The sequence below is a fragment of the Gymnodraco acuticeps genome, unplaced genomic scaffold (genome assembly GCF_902827175.1).
Source record: "Gymnodraco acuticeps unplaced genomic scaffold, fGymAcu1.1, whole genome shotgun sequence".
NCBI lineage: Eukaryota > Metazoa > Chordata > Actinopteri > Perciformes > Bathydraconidae > Gymnodraco > Gymnodraco acuticeps.
The window spans coordinates 60,776-66,618 of NW_022990174.1; positions in this window are offsets into that span (position 1 = coordinate 60,776).

Below are 5,843 nucleotides of genomic sequence, written 5' to 3' on the forward strand. Positions count from 1 at the left end.
TTATGATTTTCATGGCTTTATCCTAGCGAACACCAGCGAATGACAATGTTTACAAATTGACAGCTGTATTTACGTTGCTCGTTGTAACGGCAAATGTGAACGGGTTTGAGTCCGACCATATTCATTTGTGAATAAAATATTTGTAAATAATAATTAGAAGCTGACTAATCGGCTGCGGAGCAAGCTGCTGACGTATGTGCTCAGTGGGCGGAGTTACAGAGACAAACATAACTTTTTTCTTATTTCTTAACATGATTGAGACTTATAAAACGTACACCCCTCAAGATTAACATAGTTCTACATGATTGATTCATGTTTCGACGAGAAACATGAATAAATTATGTTTCATATATTAAATGCATATTTGCAAATTGAACAACCCCACTTTCCCCTTTTTTTCAGTGTAGAAGTACAAGGTAGCTGAAGTAAAGTCCAAGTTTCTCCAAATTGTACTTACAGTACGTACAGCATGTGAGTAAATGTACTTAGTTACTTTACACCTCTTTTAAAGATACATTCTAAAATGATCATAAAATCACTCAAATAGGATGTAATTGCGTTTTTGGTTTAGATATACGTATTTACTAATTTTTACGAAATGATGGCTTGTCAGAAAGCGTTTCCAATCACCAACAGAAATGTGACTTGCTTTTTTGCTGAATTTGAAACTCATTGGCCTACTTACATCCAAACAGTCTGTGTACTCTCTCTCATATTCTGTTTTTAAACTAGTGAATGGAAAAGGAACTGCAAAGGTTTTTTTTGTTTTTATTCTTTACCTTAATGACCAAAATATCTTTGAGAGGAGGGAGGGACCTCTCGGAAGTAATTTACAAAGAAAAGCCTTCGTCTGGTAAAAGACCCTCGATGACAGAGGAAGGTTTTGGCTATTGATAAGAAGAGCCTTAAAGAGGGCGGGATCAGGGATTAGTCAAAGATATTCAAGACAGATTTTGAAAACAGAAAATGAACGAATATAGCTGAAGGCAAAAGATGTGAACAGATGTATCAGGAAACAGATACTAGGCTTGTTTGAGACGCGTTGCGGCTCGCCTCGAAAGTAGACGAGAATAGCCGATCGCAGCCGGGGGAGGTCTCAAAAAGCTCGCCTGAAGTCGGACAGCTCGGAGTCGGCTTCTTCTTCTTCTTCTTCTTCTCTCGGTTATTTGGCAGATTGCAAACAACTTTAAAGGGATAGTGGAAATCCGCGAATTTTGGGTTTAACTTATGTATTTTTATTAAAAAGAAGCATATTAAACAATTTTTTTAAATTTCATCCGCCTAGTTTCATTTTATTTTCAATTTTACTGCGCCCTCTCAATGAAACGAAATACTTCGGGAATCGTCGGGAATCTTCGGGTGATGACGAGAGCTCAGGAAGACGGGCACAAACAATGGCGGACATTCAATAGCATTTGCATGTGAATAGCCGACCTTTATTATGGTGAATAGATGTGTTTTGTATGGCTGTAGTGCGACAGAAAAATTCTACGTGACACAACGACATTGGATTAACCTTGAGATGCGTTTTTATTCCGTTGAACACAACTTTTGATCACAAATCAAAAAAGGTAAGACGTAATTATTGTAATATTTTTGGAACCGGATGTTGTTTACTTTCTCTTTTCTGGCTGATAGCTCCAGGAATTCGAGGTCTTACAGTGATGATTACATGTGTGGAATCTGTGGAGTCTCAGCTTTAAATCGTATATCTTGTTTGTGCAGTTAAGATAGTAATAAGGGCATTTCTACCGTGTGTTGTGTGTAAAAAAGCGTTAGCATTAGTTAGCATTGTTTCGCTCAATGCTAATTCAAAGGCTTGGTATTACTCTTGTGTTTTTTCTAGCTAACAATTGTTCTTATTGTCAGTTAGCGGAGTTTCTTACCTTTAAAAGGGTATGAAACATTAATAGTTTCATAAATGTTAAGAAGCCCTGAGACATGTGAGAGAGAAAAAACGGTGGGATGGGTCCACTGGGGGGACCTTCGGCCTTAACTGGTTAACAATGATTAATATTTGTAAAGGCTACAGTTGATCTTAAGATGCGTGAGCTATGCTTAGGGACCTACCAGTCAAGATTATTTGTGCGTAGGGGTGCATCACCTGGCGCCTGGTCCTGGTCATCCTCGCCATTGCCCATGCCGTGAACCATCACCTCGGGCTCGAACAAATAAGGACGTAATGGTCCATCGTCTGGCTCAATATTGTCACCATCGTCGCTTACTGAACCGGATTCAGATTCAGTTCCTAAAACGACATTTTCGTAGGAAAGCCGAGAGGATGTTTCTGACTCGCTATCATCACTGGATACCTCGTACAATCCTTCTTCTTTGTCTGGTATATTTGCCCTTCCACGTTCATTCTGCATAGACGCCATGGTTTGTTATCGTATCGTCTTCCTGAGTTTTCGTCACTTCCGGTTTGGCTGAGTCGAACATTTCGTTTCTAAAAAACTTCGGGGAAGCTGCAATAAAGTGCTTCTAACATGCGTAAGGCAATTATTATATTTTTTTAATCAGGTGTGATTGTTTTGGTACGTAATTATGCTTGTATATAAGTTAAAACGAAACTATTTGAGGTTCCATTCCCACTATCCCTTTAAGGTGGAGTCGGCTTGACTCGGTTTACATTTATAAAGAATGCACACATGTGTTTAATCGTTAATGTCAGATATGTACTAAGTAAATACATTTGTTCCTGCTCAAGATTAGATTCAACTTTATTGTTATTGCACATATTACAGGTACTGAGACAACGAAATGCAGTTTAGCTTCTAACCAGGTGCAACAAGCAGTAAAGTGAAAAGTAATGTACACAATCTACAGAATAATATATATAATGAATTGAATGATGAATAAACAGTGAGGGGTATTAATACACTAGATATACACAGCAGCCTGAGAGCAGTATGAACAGTGTGTATGAATATGCTAAGATATATAAAGTATGAAAACGGTAAGCAGTGCAAGTATAGTATAAAATATATAGATATTAATTTCATGATGATAAACATTGTGGAACGATGATGAAAAATGGGAATGGATGTGGCGACGTAAAACTGACACAAAACAACAACACACTTTTGCCGAGCCAATTGGAGAGTTTCATCACCAGCACGTGGTAAAAACCACCAATGAGCGCTCAGCTCGAGATACCGGCGAGTCGTTTCCCATCAAGCATTTCGCTTCCGCAGCCCGTGGAGAGGAATTGCGCCGCCTCGCCGCGCCTCGCCGCGCCTCGCTCTCAAGGCTGCGGGCGTCTTTGTCCCGCGAGATTTCAACGTCTCATGTAGGCGAGCCTCCAGAGCAAGTCGGACAAAATGACTAACCATCATGCAACGCATGAGCAAGACGTTGATCGAAATTGCGCAGGTCTGCGCAGGTCTCGCTTGTCTCAAACAAGCCTACTAACTCCCCTTGTGTATGTACAGCTCTCAACATGCCTGGGTTGCGGTCGGATAATCCAAAAATCAGCTCCTATCGTCTACTCCTTGACCTCTGAGTGAAAGGTCACGGGGTTAAGGGATAGTGGATAGGAGAATTCAAAAGGACTTAGGAGAAGAGACTGGAGTACTTTAGAGAATCGACTGCACTTTCACTATCCGATGTGTTTATGATGCGCCAGCGGACGTCCTGAATGAGCGTCTGCTGCTGTGGGGAAACTATGGAAACTACAGTTTTCTATACAGCGGACTACAACATGGATGTTCAATAAGAACGAGGGACTCCTGTAAACTCATCTAGAGACTCTGTGCTCTGACGCTGTTGCTTTGCTTTATGAACGTGGACAACAGAGAAACAGATTCTTCATGACCAAAGCTGGAATTGAAATAAAAAAGGAAAGTGAAACTTCTGCTCGTCTCCCTCTCCCTCCGGTCCACATTAATACAAATGATCCCAATACGTATGATTGATGAAAAGATCTTAAATCAATACAGATGTATTTATTATAAACGTTAGTCCTTAACATCTATCACTGTGTATATCACCATTCAAACATCTTTTAAAAGTTGAACAAACCCCACACAGCTCAGTAAAGACTGTGAGATGTTGACTTTATTTGATCATTTCAGTAAAAACTAACGTTCATATTTCTCTCTGTGATTATAATACTGATGAACGTTCAGAACAAAGCACTTTGGCAACTTACCACATACGTTTTAAAATGCGTAATAAGCACCGTAACTTTCATGATATCATTTATCCGTCCTAGGCCCCGTCTCAGGTCGGTTAAATGAATTCCTTGAGTCCCTCACTTGCGTCGTTTCCCTGCGTTTAGTCCCTCCCACCAGGGAAGCATGGAGGGACGCAAGGAAACCACGAGAAGCAGGAAATGAGTTTTTAAGAGCAATGGGACGTCCTTTCCTCCGGAGCGTCATGTGAAGCGACGTCCATTTGTGATGACGCCGCACAGCTGACAGCAGCCAGCTCTGTACCTTATATATACAGTCTATGCTCTGTCCCCGTTATTTCCACACCCCCTCCCCGCCTCTGTTAGTACACATTTACTTACACAAACATTTGTATCATCTGTTGTAGACCCCAATAAATCAAATCAAATAAAAACTCATTCTCAAAAAAGATAAACGCCATTCTTAAAATGTAAAAACGAACAATAGTTAGATTAATATTGATTAGAGTGCACAAAAGAAATAAAATAATTGAGAGAAGAAAAATAGATATGTTATCTATCAAAACCCAGTTAGATTAACATTCATTGGATTGCACACTTTGTGTGTTTGTGTGGATATGTAGCACATTAACATATTAATAGCACTTAATGACTGACTGACTGGAAATGACAATAAATGAAAATATAAAACGAAAAAAGCGATCATGAAAATGTTTCCAATAAATGAATAAAATGATTTTTGACCACTTTCAAATCAAATCAAGTTTTATTTACGGTATATAGCACATTTATAAACGAGTACTCCACTACAGATCAGAGGTACATGGTGTACTTCTCCTCCACTACATGTATTTAATACCTTTAGTTACTTTACAGATGTGGATGAATGATGTGAAATATAATCAAGTGTTAAATCAGACTTTAGTTCCACCTGGAGTAAATCCACCAGCTACCCTGCAGTATACAAAGCCATTCAAACTAGCTGCACCTTTACCAGCTTTGAGAACACTTTCATGATCAATCATTATAAAACATATATAATAAAAAAAATGTATTATCAGAAACAAAAACATTTTTCCCAATGTTTAAAATCTGTCATACCAGTCCCATATTTATATTTATTATTATTATTAATATTATTATTATTTTTATTATTATTATTATTGTTATTATTTATTTTAATACCGTGAATTGCTGTTGAAAATAAATACTAAAATCTCATGATGCATTGCTTTCAATATACATATATTATAATACATATTTATAATATAAGAATAGTTGAAAAGAATAATGTATTTAATTCTTAATTGTATCATTCTTGCTTTAGTAAAAAATAAACATTTCTTTATATTTTTTTCAAGTTAGTTTTTGTGATTTCATTATAAATTATATTTTTTTATTTGATATATATTTAATTATTATTTTCTTATTTCAATATTTTTTTTATTTTTACATTATTTTATTCTTACTTTTTTATTTTCTTATTTTACTTCTTATTTTATTATATTTGTTATTTGAAAACACTATTATATTAATAATAGTATTTTTTTTTATTATGTTATTATTATTATTTTTTGTCCAATTCTTGTTTTGTCCCTCAGAATACAAAGTCATTCAAACTAGCTGCATCTTTACCAGCTTTGAGAACACTTGATCAATCATTATAAAGAAGTATTATTACAAACAAAATCCTTTTCCACAACTTTTAAAA